The sequence below is a fragment of the Otolemur garnettii genome, unplaced genomic scaffold (assembly GCF_000181295.1).
Source record: "Otolemur garnettii isolate 467f Iridium unplaced genomic scaffold, OtoGar3 scaffold00007, whole genome shotgun sequence".
NCBI lineage: Eukaryota > Metazoa > Chordata > Mammalia > Primates > Galagidae > Otolemur > Otolemur garnettii.
Window position 1 is genome coordinate 8,983,221 of NW_003852402.1, and position 17,198 is coordinate 9,000,418.

Below are 17,198 nucleotides of genomic sequence, written 5' to 3' on the forward strand. Positions count from 1 at the left end.
TTATTCCTCCTCCACGCCCCCAAATAACCATTTTGCTAACTTCAGAATAGTTTCATCTGTTCTTGAAGTTCATACACGTGGAGTCGCACAGTGGATATGCTTGTGTCTGGCTGTGTGCATTTACACCTCACTCCTCTCACTCATTTCCACCCTGTTCTACTGATGGACAGTTAGGTCATTCCTAGGTTTCAGGTGGTATGCATAAAGCTGCTACGGATGTTCATGTATGTGTCTTTTTGGTGGACATGCATGTGCACTGCTGTTGGATGTATACCCACAAGTAGAGTTTGTACATCCAATCTGGGCCTATGTTCAGCTTTAGTAGAAAAAGCCAAGCAGTGTTCTAAAGTGCTTGCACAAAGGCCAGGCACAGTGGCTCACACCTGTAATCCTAGCACTATGGGAGGCTGAGGCAGGTAGATCGCCTGAGCTCAGGAGTTTGAGACCAGCCTGAGCCAGAGTGAGACCCTGTCTCTAAAAATTGTGACAGGCACCTCTAGTCCCAGTTACCTGGGAGGCTGAGGCAAGAGAATTGCTTGACCCCAAGAGTTTGAGGTTGCTGTGAGCTGTGATTCCACAGCACTCTACCGAGGGTGACAAAGTGAGACTCTGTCTCAAAAAGTAAAACAAAATTAAAAATATTAAAAAATAAAGTGGTTGCATGAATTTGCGTTCCCTCCAGCAGCAGTGTCCTGAGAGTTCTGGTTGCTCCCATGCCTTCTCCATCACCTGACATTTTTATGATCTTTTTCATGTTGCTGGGTGTGCACTGGGATCTGCTTCCCTGGATGAATAAGGTTTTTATATACTTGTGAGCCACTTGGACAACGAACCTCTTTTGTGAAAAGCCTCAACGTCTCTTGCCCCTTTTCTATTGATTGCCTCTCTTTTTCTTTTTGATTTGTAGATGTTCTTTATGTATTCTGGATGTAAGCTCTTTGTCGGATTCTAGCTGCATTTTTTTTTTTTTTGAGACAGAGCCTAAAGCGGTCAACCTGGGTAGAGTGCTGTAGCATCACAGCTCACAGCAACCTCAAACTCCTGGGCTTAAGTGATTCTCTTGCCTCAGCAAGTAGCTGGGACTACAGGCGCCCACTACAACACCTGGCTATTTTTTGGTTGTAATTGTCATTGTTGTTTGGCAGGCTAGGGCTAGATTCGAACTGCTAGCTCTGGTGTTACGTGGCTAGCACCTTAGCCACTTGAGCTACAGGGGCTGAGCCTCTAACTGCATTTGTAAAGGCTCCCTCTGGCTGTGGAGTATAGGACAGACTGGCTGTGAGACTGAGGAGGAGGGTGCTGTGGTAAAGGGGCCCAGGCAGTGACTGTGTGGGTGGACAGAAGAGACCAGGGTCTAGAGACACTTCGGCAGCAGAGTTGACAAGAAACATCTGCCATGTCATGTCATGACAACAAACAAGATGTATATGGTGATACAGGGAGGGGGCGACAAGGCTGACTTCCAGGTCTCTCTAGCTGGCCCTCAAGCTGACGCACACTCCACAGCAGCAGCCAAAGGTGGCTTTGTCCTTCCAGGCCCCACCCAGGCCTGCTGGTCAGAGATGCTCCGGGGTCACCGTCAGGACACTAGAGAGAGCACCCAGTATAGAATCTGAGTCTCCCGGGGCAACTGGGGGACAAATGTCCCCCCCCACACACAGTAGCCTGGTCTCAATTCCCTGTCCCCCAGATGGGTTGGCAGCTGTGGGGTCTGAGTCCAACCAGGCTGGACAATGACCCCTGTCTGCAGCCTCCTTACCCCTGCTGGGCCCAGGCTGGGGCCCAAGAGAACTGCTCCAGGCCCCGGGAAAGTGAGGAAACAGCTCCTAGAGTGGTTAGGCCTCTGCTGAGAGGGACAGCACTGGAGCTGGACCTAAGTTCCTCCCAGAAAGCAAGGATCCCAATATCTGCACCCCTGGTTAATCTCTTGACAAATGCACCCTCCACCCTTGTTTTTCAGTGCTTACTTGGCAGGTTCCCCTGAACCTCTGTGTCTCACAGCACTGGGTTCAGATGTGCCCCGCAGCGTTTCTGGGGCTGGTGTGGTAATTGAGCCTTAGAAACACTCCTTCCCTTACATGAGAAGCTCAGCACTTAGTGTGTGCCGCAGCGTCCTGATTGCTTGAAACGTGTGACCTCTGATGGAAGTATTATATTGTTAAGTTTCTTCATTTTGCAAATGAGGATGCTGACCAGCCCAAATTCACGCCAGAGTGGCAGAGGCAGGATTTGAACTTGAGCTACTTGGACCAGACTGAGTCCTTCTTCTGGGCTCCTGTGCCTTGGGATAGTGCAGGCTGTGGGGGAACTTGAACAAGGCAACTGCAGCCCCACTGTCACTTTGCTCTGAGGGTGGGAAGGGACCTGGCACCCAGCTGAGCAGCCATCAAGGGGGTATCCTGAGAGAGCTCAGGTCTACACCCAGCTCTGCTCCATCTCACTGTCTTAGGGCCTCAGGCTTCCTCATCTGAGCAATGGGGTAATCGCTACACAGCCAAGCTCCTGGAGATCTGGGCGCGCAGGGGTGGTGGGGGGGAAGGAGTTACTTGCTTTTTGTCATGTGCTGATGTTCGGATCCCTCCTGGTGCCTAAGCTGACCTTCTTTGTTTCCTTTTTTGGAGTTAAGGAAGTATCAAGTCACTTCCCTGTCCCAGTCCTCTCCTGCCGGTACTTTTCCCGGCTAAATCAGTCTACTGCTGCCCAAATGTCCCAGGCAGCCCTGGGGTCACGGTCAGCGGTGGCTACCCCCATTCGGGGCCTCCGTGTCAGGCTAGAGGGGCAGCTAGTGCTGGTGGCTGGAAATCGCCCCGGTAGGAGATTCCCCCACTCAACATCTTCCTCTCTGACAGAGCACACAATCTCCAGAAAGTTCTGGAGCCAAGGACAGGCCCCGTCCACCCCATTCCTCTCTCATAACAGGAATCAATAACTCCCAACCTATCCTGGGTGACTCCAGCGGCAGGTGGGCCCAATTGGTATAAGCCAATTACTATGTCTCTTCCCGATGGCCACTGTGATTGACTCAGGGATGAACACATGACCCAAGTCAGACCAATCAGAGCAAAGATCTCTGTTTGAGAACGCTGGAAGGTACACTGTGACTCTCTTCTCTGTATGTGGACCCTGACCCGCCTGGGAGACATCCTGAGACTTTAATGAGGTAGCCTGCCCAGGAAAAGAGTCAAGAAATGCAGGCAAAAGCTGAGCGCAGTGGCTCACACCTGTAATCCTAGCACTCTGGGAGACTGAGGCAGTGGATCCCTTGAGCTCAGGAGTTCAGACCAGCCTGAACAAGAGCGAGACCCCATCTCTACTAAAAATAGAAAAAATAGCCGGATGTTGTGGCGGGTGCCAGTAATCCCAGCTACTAGGGAGGCTGAGGCAAGAGGATTGCTCAAGTCCAAGAGTTTGAGGTTGCTGTAAACTATTAAGATGCTACGCGGCACTCTACCCAGGGCAGCAGAGTGAGACTGTCTCAAACAAACAACAACAACAACAACAAAACCCCACAAGAAACAAACAAACAAAAACAGAAAAGAAATGAAGAAATGCAGGTAGAGAAACAGGATCCTGTCACCATTTGTATGGCCTGATCAAGCTTTACTTGAAACCTCAAATATCTTACTCATCCTGTGCTTTTTGGTGAGCAGAGTTTCTTGCTAAATGAAGGCCAGACTCCCAGGCCCTCTTCTGCCTCTCTAGCCAGCAGGTTGGAGCTCAGGCCCCAGCCCAGCATCTGTCCTGATCACAGGGGATGCTTATGTGGAAATATGACCAAACAAAATATGGTCATATTTCCTGTTCTTAGTCTCAGTGCCAGAAGACCACTTTAGAGAACTTAAGTCCTGTGCCCCCACTTTTCAGATGGGAACACTGAGGTTCATCACTTTCTACCTTTTTCTAGGTATATTGGGTATGTGCCTAAGGACTCAGGCAGATGGTGAAGGGGCTGAGGATCCAGCCATGCCCTGTGTCCCCAGACATCAGATTTGTAGCTAGACTTTCTAGGGAGACCCCTGTCCTCCCCATACTCTAGTTCAGGGGTCCTCAAACTTTTTAAACAGGGGGCCAGTTCACTGTCCCTCAGACTGGTGGAGGGCCGGACTGCGGGCCCCGGGACAAGTTGGCTGCTAAGCAGGACAGGCAGCGGCAGCAAAAACATCCGGTTGGCTGGATAAATGTCCTAGGTGGGCTGCATGTGGCCCACAGGCTGTAGTTTGAGGATACCTGCTCTAGTTCATCTGAAAGTGGAGGCTGTGTGCTGTATCGCTAAAGTCAGAGTGATCCCAGCATGCGTATGGAACATAAAAGCTCCTACTGATGAACTTTCAGTAGCTCCTCGTTGCCTACAGGGTCAAGTTCAAATGACTTAGCCTGACACTGTAGGCCCAGTCCCCTCTACCCTTTTCACTTTCATTCTCTCTATCCTTCCTTGCAGCAAGGAGGAGAAATCTACAGTGACTGTGCAGCCTCTTGTCTCTGCAGAAACATGTTTGATATTTCTTGGCCAAGTGGGAGTGTCACTTTAAATTCACAGTCACAAATCTCAATTTAGCTCTGGATGTTTGTTCCAATTAGCTATTTCTGCAAAATAAATTAAAGGCTTAAAGGCTTAGGACAACAATAATTTTATAATCTCTTGTGGATTCTGTGGGTCATGAATTTGTGAGGGACTCACCTAGGATGTTCCAAGGCCTCCCAGAGTTGCAGTCAGAGGCAGGCTGGAGGGTCTCTCTTCATATGTTCTCTCTGCAGGGGCTGGTAGGGCTTCCTCACAGCATGGTGGCTCAGGGTTCTAGCCTGAGCATCCCACAGGTGGACGCTTTCATAACTCAGCTTCAGAAATGACCCAGTTGTCACTCCCACACCAAGCTCTGTACATTGTCCCAACCCTGCAACAAAGAGCTGCCCCTGGGACACCCCTTGGGAGGGGCAGCCAGGGAGACCTTTGAGTCTCTTGCCTAGGTTTCAGGGTGGCACTGCTGCCCCCTGTATGGCTACACTCCTGGAGAGAGTTGTCTTGACTTGCCTTTTAACTTTTCTTTTTCAAAGCCTCTCTCTCCTGTCAGACTATTACCCACCCTCTGTATCGCCTGAGTATAGTGGACCTTGGCTGAGGCCTTTGCCCTCCTGGGCTTCCCATTACCCTGATGGTCCCCTCCTCTGCTGCCCCTTATTTCCCCAACCTCTAAATGGTAGAGGTAGCTGGGGCTCAATGTGTGAACCTCTTCATCTACACCTATTTCTAGGGTGACCTCATACTGCTTTGGGGGCTAATTACCACTCATAAGCCAGAGATGCCCGCATGTGTGTTCCCAGCTGGGACTTGCTCAGTTTCTTCTGTATCAGAGTTGCCATTGGGTGTCCTAACCTTAACCTGTCCAAGTCTAGCACCTGCTCTTCCCAGCCCCCATCCCACCCCAAGCCTACCTTTCTCCTGCTGACCCCATCAGTTGTCTATAGCTTCATCCCCCCAAGTGCTGAGGCCTGGACCTTTCCTTTCCTTCACTCCCACCCCAGTCTAATAGGCCACATGTGCCATAATCTCCTGTGAAGCTCATCTGGACTCCTATCCATCACCACCTGCACACTAGGCCTCCACTTCTCACTCCAGGCTGCTCTCCCTTCAGCAGTGGGGTGGGCTTGTGACCACCGAAGTCAGGTTATGCACCTCTCTGCTCAAACCTTCCACAGCTCCAGCTCCCATCCTCACAGTAGTAAGTCTAGGAGGTCCTCATGATGGCCCACTAGGACCATCCCACCCTGACGCTGCCCCTCTGCCCACAGCCCTCCTGTATGTCCTGCCATCTTCCAGTTCACTGTCCACCTCCTTTAGTCTTTGATCAAACGGTGCTGTCCCTCCACCCCCAACCACCCCATATGAAATGAACCCTTGCTCCCACCCTGCCTCACCTTTCTTCAAAGCACTTACTGAGCTCATTTAACTGATTGTTTGCCTCATTTGGACAGAAACTGTGGTAACCCCAGACAATGCACGGCACGTGGTCGGTACTTAAGAAATAGTTATTGAGGGCGGTGCCCGTAGGTCAGTGGGTAGGGCGCTGGCCCCCTATACCAAGGGTGGCAGGTTCAAACCCAGCCCCAGCCAAACTACAACAAAAAAATAGCCAGGCATTCTGGCAGGCGCCTGTAGCACCGGCTGAGGCAAGAATATTGCTTAAGCCCAGGAGCTGGAGGTTGCTGTGAGCTATTACGCCATAGCACTCTACCTAGGGCGATAAACTGAGACTCAGTCTCTAAAAAAAAAAAAAAAAGAAAAGGAATAGTTGTTGAGTTGAATGAATGAATGAGAATATGGCTAAATAATCCCTGTATTCTTCCCCCCAAGAATGCCCATTTGGCTTCCAAATCTCTCTTGACCTGCCACTCCAGACTTCAAGCTTCAAGTCAAAGCTTGTCATCTCTGCTCTGTAGTAAAACTGGGCTCCAGCCACATGGAGGACCCCCTGTCCACCTGCTGTATTTCCCACCAGGACCACATCCCCTCCCACCAGCCTCCCAGTGAGCAGTTACTTCCTCCTGGAAGCCCTCCTGGTTTACTCCTCTCTCTCTCTCAGGTGCTCTCCTGAGAGGGACCACATCCCACCTGTGTTTGCACTCCTTGAGACTGGTGATTGTCCTACTGGTTTTTGTTACATGGATTCTTTTTCTGATTATAAAATAACATGTGCTTATTGCCAAAAACATTGACAATATGGAAGAGTGTAAAGGAAAGACAAGATTACACATTATTTAGCAACCCAGAAATAATTATTAGCATTTTATGAGTCACTTCAACTTTTTTCCTAAGCCTGTGTTATTCTTTTTATTAAATCTTTGTTGTGACCCTTTATTTTTTTATCATCACTAGTCTTCAAAGGCATCATATTGAAAGGCTACATAATATTCCATTGCATCATGTTATCATAACTGACTTAGCCAAGCATTCCACACACAAATGATCATGACACCCCTGCCCCCATCCTCCACGAACATACACCCCCACATACGCACAAATACAGTGTACAATCGAGGTGATTTCCCCGGAGAGGCTGAACAATGCAAGGGACACGTGGACCCAGCAGGGTGGGATCCCAGCCTTTTCCTCCTACTGTCCCTAGACAGACAGTGAGACAGACGGATGGCCAGACAGACAGACAGCCTGGCGGGACTTGCAGGTGGGAGGCGCCAGAGAAAGGCGGAGGCCATGGCTTTATGGGAGGTTAAGGTGGTCAGGAAGGTGGGTTTGTCTGTCGGGAGCAGAGCCCCCACCCTTGATAGGAGCTGTGCCCTGAAGAGCAAGCCTGAGACAAGGGCAAATGACAGAGCTCTTAGGGGCATGCAGAGGGAGATCATGGATCTGAAACTTGAATTTCAGAATCTTTTTTTTTTTTTTGAGACAGCGTCTCACTATGTCATCCTTGGTAGAATGCTGTGGCGTCACAGCTCACAGCAACCTCAAACTCTTGGCCTTAAACAATTCTCTTGCCTCAGCCTCCCAAGTAGCTGGGACTACAGGCGCCTACCACAATGCCCAGCTTTTTGTGTGTGTGTGTGTGTGGTTGTAGATGTCATTGTTGTTTGGCAGGCCCAGGGTGGATTCAAACACGCCAGTTCTGGTGTATGTGGCTGGCGCCCTACAGGAGCCGAGCCAAGAATTTCAGAATCTTGAGACTGCAGAGGGCTGACTGAGACTAGCCCCAGGGGACCTTGTCATCCAACTCTCTGAAAGTCAAACAGGGGTTCTGAGGTCCAGGAGTTGGGACCTCTTGGGCTCCTGACTTGGGTAAAGAGCCTTCCCTGCTAGTCTGTGTGGCCTGTTGTCTCTATCCCTAGAGCCTGTGTGGCTGTTCGAGTGGAAGGAAAATAGGGCATTCAGTGTGGGCTGCTTGGGAGAGTCTGTAAGATAGTGCAGGATAGCTCAGTCCTCAAGCCTGCAGGAGAGGAGGGAATAGGAGGGAGTCAGGGACTGGCACTCTGAGCTGATCGCAGATGCATCTGCCCCAGTGAAGCCCTCCTGCCTCCCCTCAACCCTGAGGCCTAAGAGACCACCCCCAAGGTGTCCCAAGGTGCCCCCAGTGCAGAGGGCAAGTCAGGAAGGGGCAGAGGGGCCAGTGTCCAGAGTCACATATGCTCTAGCTCTACCTCCTGTGGAGAGGAGGAGTGGTACTATCCCAGCCACCAGCTCCTGCTTCTTCCTGGACCATTCTGGCACCTATGGGTCTAAACCCAGGGACTGTTTGCAGAGAAACACAGAAAAAAAAAATGAATCCAGTTTCTAGGTGGTTTTACAGAACAGCAAAGCCACAGTTTCTGAGTTAGCTCTCCCTGGCTGGGGTTTCCAAGGCACTCCTGGGCAGGGGCTCCAGAGTGCCCAGCCCCTCCTGTGGACCATCTTGTAGATGGAGCTGATCTTCCACAGAGATCAGAGGCTGCTGGAACCCAGCAGGCCAGACCCAGTGTGAGGAAGGGCTGGCTTCCCGCCTTTGGCCAGGGGAAAATGCTCTGCAAAGAGACAAATATGATATCACAGATGGTGACACTACAGTGTAGCAATGCTGGGATTGCTCAAACAAGGGAGTTCCCAGAGAGGGAAGGTGATTGTCCCAGGTACTAAAGATCAGAACCAGGGCCTTCTGCCTCTCTCCTCCCTCCCCTTCTGGCCCCGCCGGTCCCCATGCTCCAAGGCTTCCCTGAGGATGGTGGAGAGCTTGAGAGACCCACAAGGTAGAACTGAAAGCAGACACCTCCCCCCCTTCTTTTGAGACAGAGTCTCATTATGTCACCTTCCGTAGAGTGCTATGGCATCACAGCTCACAGCAACCTCAAACTCTTGAGCTTAAGTGATCCTCTTGCCTCAGCCTTCCAAGTAGCTGGGACTACAGGCGCCCACCACAATGCCTGGCTATTTTTGTTGTCGTTGTTGTAGTTGTCATTGTTGTTTGGTAGGCCCTGGGCCAGGTTCAAACCCACCAGCCCCAGAGTATGTGGCTGGCGCCCTAGCCACTGAACTACAGACGCCACGCCCACCCCTCTCTGTTGATGGACTCTCTCCAGATCCTCCAAATCTCTGCTTCCAGAGTTGGGGTTCAGTTGCTTCTGCAATAGTGTGGAATGGGTTGGATGGGCACAGAGGATCCTTGTCACCCCAAGTCCAAGGAGCACCCCACGCAGGCTGCCCTGCTCTGTTGGGTCTGCATGGCACCAGGCCAGTGCCCCCTGGCAGCAGCAGCGTGCAGAGGCAGCTGGACAGGGCTGCCGCCAAGAATGCCAGGAATGCAGAGCGGCTGTGTCCTTCCCGCTTCTCTTCCTCCCCCCTCCACTCAGAGAACAGGATATTCCCTGTCCAGGGAAACCCAAGTCCGGTCCCTTTATGGGAAAACCACGGGACATCTGGTAGGCACTGTTCCTGTTCTGGGCTGGGCACTCAGTATGGGAGAGCCAGGGGCTGGGGCACTGCTGGAGAAGGGGAGAGGGCAGTGGGGTCTGTGTGGGTTCAACACATATTAGGATCCCTGTGTGTCATGTATGTCAATTTAGTCTCACTCCAGCCCTAGGGGATTCTGCTTTACAGCTCAGGAAACAGGCTCAGAGGGGCAAAGGCACTTGTGTGATAGTGGCAAAGACAGCCTGGAGCCAAGCCAGTGACTCTGACACCCATACTCTTAGCCAGGTGGCCTCAACTGTGACTGCTGGGGGCTCTGTGACCACTGGTAGCCGTACAAGGCGCCCACAGAGGGTGGGAGCCTACAGAAGAGAAGCAGTTGGCTAAGCTCCATCTCTGGTCCCTCTGCTCCAGCTTCTGCCCCAAGGCTGTTCTTGCTGGGCCCCAGTACCCGGTATCCCAGTCTGTCTCCTCTGGGCTATCACTCTGGGGGATCCAGGGTAGGAGGTGGGGCTCTCAGAAGGTCTCCTTCAGGCTGTACCCATCAGTCCCTCCTTCTGAGGCTGGCCATCCTGGCCTCATGGCTGGGCTGCAGGTTTGGGGCATCAACCAGGCTATTCCACACAGCCCCCACCCCCAGATGTGGAAGCCTAGCCTTGGACCAGGCCTTTGGCAGATGGGGAACAGAAAGAAATGCAAGGACCCCTGAAACATTTGGAGACCAAGGGGCCACCTACAGAGAGATCATCCCCACTTAGAAATAGGGAAACAGTCTCAGTGAGGCCAGTTGACTTGCTCAGAGTCACAGAGCTATCACTTAGGAGAGCTGTGATTTGAAACCTTATCTTTCTGTCTCTGGCAAGTACCCTCAGGCCCCTTGTTGTTCCCTCCCTCTGTCCCCCCTGCCCCCCCCAGCCCCCCAAGTCTGGCTGGTTCTGTTCCAGTGTGTTGTCCTACACAGGCTCTGAGTCCCCTGGGGGGCCAGGGCCAGGTAAACAGGATCCCAGCCACACTCTCTGACCTTGTTTACCTCCTGAAAGAATGTGAGGGCATTCTTCCCCTTCCCAGGCTGTGAGTCACCCCTCAGCAATGCACCAGGCTCCATGGCCGCTGCCTGTCCCCCCTGCAACCCTCTCGACCCTGGTCCCTCTCCTTTTCACCCGGTGATGTCACTGATGTCACTCCTCCCTGCCCCCCCATGGAGCCCACCAGGCCTCCAGTTACCATGGCGACTGGCTCACAACAGGAAGCGAGGCCCATGGAGGGAGGCTGCTGGGGCAGAAACACAGGAAGCTGCTCTGAGCACTGGGGAGCATTGTCAGCCTCGTAAAAAACAAAACAGGACAAAAAGATTTAATGAGAACAATTAGCCCAAAGAAAAAGGAAAAAAAAAAAGGCCAAAAAAACAAACAAAGCCAAACAGCCTGAAGGCAGGAGGCTGGCTGAGGTCCAAGGACCCCTTGTTTTCCCTCCCAACACAATGTGGGTTAAATAATACTTCCTCCTGAGGAGGAGGCTCCTGGGGATGAGGGGGACTTCTGCTGCTTTTCTCTTGAGCCTCCCATCTTTTAAAGCCTCCAAAGCTGCGCAGCTAGATGAGTTGGCCCTGCCTCCACAAGCGCTGTCACCTACTCCCAACCCCCAGGCCAGGGGAGGCACCCAGCTCAGTAGAAGAAAGAGCATGGACCCAACTACCACCTGCTTATGAGATTCTGTGCAGATGACAATCTCTTTTTTTTTTTTTTTTGAGACAGAGCCTCAAGCTGTCGCCCTGGGTAGGGTGCTGTGGCATCACAGCTCACAGCAACCTCCAACTCCTAGGCTCAAGCGAGTCTCCTGCCTCCACCTCCCAAGTAGCTGGGACCACAGGTGCCCACCACAACGCCTGGCTATTTTTTTTTTTTTTTTTTTGGTTGCAGTCATCATTGTTGTTTGGCAGGCCAGGCTGGATTTGAACCCGCCACCTTAGGTGTATGTGGCTGGCGCCTTAGCCACTTGAGCCACAGGCGCCGAGCCGACAATCTCTTTTGAGCCTTAGTTTCTTCACTGGTTGCCCACCATCACCACCATCAGTTTCCTCCTCCAGACCTCACAGAGGTGTGACGTTTAAATGAATTGGCACCATTAACTAGCATCCACTAGGCGCTCAGTGGGTGGGGAATGAGCCAGTGGAGAATGAATGAGCTGGGCAGAAATTCCATGGACGCAGCTGGTTCAGCTCTGAACTGATCAGAGATGGACAAGTTGCCCCAGGAGGGATTGAGCTCTCCATCAGCAGAGGAGAGCAAGTAGAGGGTGGGAGGACTTGGTGGGACCCTGCAAAAGGGAACTGAGCCCACCTGGAGTGGAAAGGGTGTGGTAGAGGGGAAGGCTCCTTACTTCCCTCCCTTGTTGAAGGCTCTGGCCCCTGCAATCCCTCCTCCTTCAGTATCTGGGGGTACCTGTGTGGTGGCTGTGGGAGGAAGGCCTGTGGTTTCAGAGGGGAGCAGGCCCTGGGGCAGAGGATGCCACTATTCTTGTCCATTTAGTTCCCTCCTTAGGAATGTGATAAATATGATGACTCCCCATGGGACACTGGCAGAGCTGGACTCTGACCACGTGGTGCCAGGCCTTTTCCTGTAGCGTGCACCAATCTAGGACTTGCTGTTGGCCCAGCCACATAGGGTCTGGGCAAGAAATTGGGACAGGATGCTTAGGTGAGGAGGCCGGCTGATGTTCTGAGCCTGGCTCCAGGAGGTCAGAACAGCCACTCGGGGAAATGGCCCAGAAAAAGCTGATAGGAATTTGTGTGGCAGGGACAGAATGGTAGCTGTTCTACTTGGGGCCACAATGTGAGCACAGGTGTGGGGGTGAGATAGCCCAGAATGTTCTGGGCATGTGACCTGGCCTAACACAGCTGCAGCGGAATTTGGTACCTCAAAAGAATGGGTGACAACAGGGGAAAGAAGCTGGAGCCAGATGACAATGGGCTGTGAGTGCCACAGCCAGGAGTAGGTACCTGGCACTGTAGGCCTCAGGGAGCTGCCAGTGGCTTTTGAATAGGGTGCTGATATATGCAAATGAGCAATGTAGGGTGATCCTCTAGACGGATTAGCAATGCAGGGACACACCAGGAAAGAGCACAGGATAGGAGGTTAGGAAATCTGGGGCCTGCTGACTTGGTTTCTTTTCTTTTGAACTCAGTAATGACACAAAATAGGTGTTCCATCAATATTTACTAGATGGATGAATGATAACCACCTTATTCTTCAATATTTATGTATATATTGTCTAGTCAATTTTCACCACAACACTATGTAAGTAGGCCTCATTTCTGCTGGTTTTACAGATCAGAAAAAGGAAGCTCAGAGAAGTTGAGGAACTTGTGTCAGGTTGCCGAGCCGGGGAGCTAGATTCCAGCCCAGCTGCCCCAACTGATGTCTCACCCTGCACCATTTAGCAGTGCTGGCTCTACTTGTTGCTCACACAGGTGACCAAGCCCCAACCATGGCTCTGAGGAGCCCCCAGATCAGAGGCCTCAGTTTTCCCAGCCATGGGCTACAGGTGGATAAGGAAGACTGCAGTGATGGCAGTGGCAGAGGAGAGGGCAGGCTGCCTCAGGCCCAGCTGGGGGAAAGGAAGGCTGAGACAGTGGAGAAAAGGAGACAAGATAGCCGGGGTGTCCCTCAGAAAAAAAAGCAAAAGCCAGGGCTTGGTAAGGTGGGAGGAGAAGCAGATGGACTGAGGGGCAGGAGCAGGTGTGGGTGGCCTGGAGGAAATGAAATTCAGCCCTGACGCTGGCCATTGGGTCCCAAACACTGGCAGACAGGGTTGCAGCTGCACCTGACGGCAAAGGACATGCCTGTCCCTCCCTCTGTGCCCTCATGCACTTGCTCCCCACATCTGCCAGGAGGAAGATCCCTTCCAATCCCTGGGGGAACCTTCCTGGGCCTATGAGACAGGCTGTAGGAAAGGGGGGAGTAGCAGGGAGCTGGGCAGTGCAGGGGGGGTCCTGAGAAAAGCCCATGGCAGCCAGGGCAGAGCCACCATCAGACAGGTCACCGTCAATGGTGGAAGAAAGGTAGAGGAAGGGGTATTAGCTTTGGAGCCACCAGGCTAGAGCTCTCACCCTGGTTCTGCTACACACTAAGGCTGGGATCCCTGGCCTTAGTTTTCTCATCTATAAAATGAGGGGCTCTGACTCTAGGGAGAGGCCACAGGCAGCCAGGTGCCGGAGAGCTTGTGTGTGCTTGGGGCTGAACTGGGGGGCACCCTCCTGGCTTCAGCAGCCACAGCAGAAGGACCCCAGAGTGAGTTGTCTTCACCACACAGGATACAGGTGTGGAGATGCCTGGCTCTCACTCACTAGCTGTGTGGCCTTAGGCAAGATGGTCAGCATCCTCTTTCATTTTCCTTACGATACTCCTTTTCATCCAAGTTGCTCCTCCCTGTACTGAAGAGCAGGCACGAATGGTGGGCTCAGGCAGGTAAAGCAGTGGGGGAGAGACCCCTTGAGGACCTGAGGTGACACCTAGGACCTAGAGGGGCTCTCTTCCCTTACTGCCATGGGTCCTGCAGGTTCTGGCCCTGGCTTCCTTGGGGCTCCATCCATCCATCTCCAAAGTTAGGTGTGTATGCTGGGCAGCCAGACATTGGGGGCCTGGCGCCACCTGGTGGTCAGAGTGAGTCCTGCTGTCCTGCGGGACATAAAACCGAACTCTGGCTACCAGGTGTCCTGTAGTCATCCTTCTCCAATTTTTTTAACCAGGGCTAACCCTTGGATAGCCTTCCCACCTCTTTCTGTGTAACCCTGTCTTCTGTCCTCTTTCTCTGTGATTTGCTGAAGACCAGCCTCACACTGGATCTTTATTGATTTACAAAACACAGAACACCTATTGTGTGTCTGGTCCCAGTCAGAACACCCAGACTAAGAGATGAATTAGGCCTGTTCCCCATCCTGGAGAAGCTCCCGGTCTGAAGGAGGGGACACACGCAGACTGACAGTAGGATCAGGGTGAGGGTACAGCCCAGAGGTTTGCTGGGGCAGAGGTGTAGCCAGGGAAGCTGTAGAGGAGGAGATGTTTGACCTTCATTTTGAAAGATGGAAAAAATAGGGAAGGTGGAGACGCTCAGTAGGCAGACCGGGTGGAGAGGTGCGCCAGGGAGAGGAACAGCAAGTGCAAAGGTTCAAGGCTGGGGCGGAGAGCGACTGGAATGTTGTTACTGGGGAGTGCTGTGACCACTGGGCAGCAAGGGCCAGAAGGAAGAGGGGGCTAAAGCGAGAGTGCTGGTGGCTGCATCTGGGAGGAAGGGTGGTTGTGGTGGTGGTGACCATAGGGGTTGGGAGAAGGGGATGGAACTGAGAGTGGACAGATGAGCCAGAGGGACCTGGAACATTCCTCAAGCGTCTGACTTGGTAGGATAAAGGGGATAGAGAGGTGATGGCCTGGGAGAAGAGGAGGGCAGGACACTCACAGTTGGAAATGTTGTCTGAAGGCACTGTGGGGCTTGCAGGTGAAGCCGTCCAGGGAGCAGCTGCAGGGGTGTGAGATGTTTCTAGGGTAGAATTCACGCTACCAGTGACCTGTTGAGTTAGGAAAAAGAAGAGTCTGGAATGTTCCCCTGGTACCGCCTTAGAATGCTTCTCATAAACTAACATGCAGAAGTCACCTGGGGATCTGAGAGGCTGAGACAGGTGGACTGCGTGAGCTCAGGAGTTTGAGACCAGCCTGAGCAAGAACAAGACCTCATCTCTATGAAAAATAGAAAAACTATGTGGGCATTGTGGCTGGGACCTGTAGTCCCAGCTGCTCAGGAGGCTGAGGCAAGAGAATCACTTAAACCCAGGAATTTGAGGTTGCTGTGAGCTATGATGCTGCAGCACTTTACCAAGGGCGACAAAGTGAGACTCTACCTCAAAAAACAAACAAACAAAACACAAAACAAACAAAAAAAGAAATAAAGGTCTGACTCAGTGGATGTGAGGCAGAACTTGGGGATCTGCATTTCTGACCAGCTCCTGCGGGGCTAAGGCGGGTCTTGGACCACACTTCGAGATATGATATGTTATATGCCTTCTTTCCTCTTTTTAGCCTTACCTATGAGCCAAATGTTCCTGAGGTCCTGAATGAATGTATGGAGCACCTGCTAACCTGCCTAGACTCTAAGGTGGTCCTTCGTGTACTTAACTACCTGAGACTGTGTGTGTGTATTTGGTCTAACAGGTAACATTACTTATCCTAATCACACTGCCATTCTTTTTTTTTTTTAATTTCCTTGCTTTTTTTTTTTTTTTTTTTTGAGACAGAGCCTCAAGCTGTCCCCCTGGGTAAAGTGTCATGGCATCACAGCTCACAGCAACCTCCAACTCCTGGGCTCAAGCGAGTCTCCTGCCTCAGTCTCCCAAGTAGCTGGGACTACAGGTGCCCGCCACAATGCCCAGCCATTTTTTGGTTGCAGCCATCATTGTTGTTTGGCAGGCCCGGGCTGGGGATTCGAACCCGCCACCTTAGGTGTATGTGGCTGGCGCCTTAGCTGCTTGAGCCACAGGTGCCAAGCCGTCCTTGCTTATTTTTTATTTTTATTTCCTTGCTTTTTTTGGTGGTGGTGGTTGTTGAGACAGAGTCCCACCCTATGCCCCTGAGCAGAGTGCAATTGCATCATAACTTACTCAGACTCGGGCTGTGGGCATCCCACTGCCTTAGCCTCTGGAAGCTGCTAGGATTACAGGTGCTTGTCATGATGCCCGGCTGGGTTTTTTTTTTTTTTTTTTTTTATGCGTCAGGGTCTCACTGTCACTCAGGCAAGTCTCAAACTCCTGAGCTCAAGCAATTCTCCTTCCTCAGCCACCCACAGTGCTGAGATTACAGGTGTGAGCCACCCCACCTGGTACACCCTGCCATTCTTGCTGAAGTAGAGTCTCAAATAACTCTGTAACAAAGGGTGTTCAGGAGATACATTTTCAGACCTCTACCATGTCTGAAAAATGACTTTATTTAGCCCCCACATTTAATTTTAGCTGGTAAGGCTAACCTGCTAGTTGCCCACCCAAACCCATTTCCCCACATTTTTTCTTTTCTTTTGAGACAGAGTCTCTGTTGCCCTGGGTAGAGTGCTGTGGAGTCATAGCTCACAGCAACTTCAAACTCTTGGGCTTATCTCCATTTATATCTTGGTAACAGAACCTCTTTTCTGTGTATAGGGCAGCGATATAGGGCAGAAATATAGTTTGGCTAAATACTTGCTTTCTCAGACTCTTTGGCAGCCAGGACTCTTTGGCATGTTTCTGGCCATTAAACCTCAGCAATAATTTGCCCAGGTTTGTTGGATAAGTGTTGCTTTCCTAATATAACCAGAATAAAAGGGAACTTATGCACATGGTACCACCTTCTTCTTTCTTTCCCAAATGAGCATGGATGTGATGTCTGGAGCTCTGGCAGTAACCTTGTGACCAAGTGACAGCAAACACAAGGCAGAATCACAGAGAAGCTAGTGCTAATAATGCCTCTGATCCCACTGAACAAGCAAGTGCGGCTTCCTTTCCTAAGACAACAGATGTCTCATTAGATGAGAAAGTGGCCTCCTATTCCTCCTGTTTAACGCACAGTAAGTCACACTTTCTGTTGCACAGAACATTTTTAACTATCCTGGAAGATATAGGATTTTATGTTCAAAGTAATTATCCCTCCTCAGAATTTGAAGACTTTTTTTTTTTTTTGAGACAGAACCTCAAGCTATCCCCCTGTGTAGAGTGCCATGGCATGACAGCTCACAGCAACCTCCAACTCCTGGGCTCAAGCGAGTCTCCTGCCTCAGCCTCCCAAGTAGCTGGGAC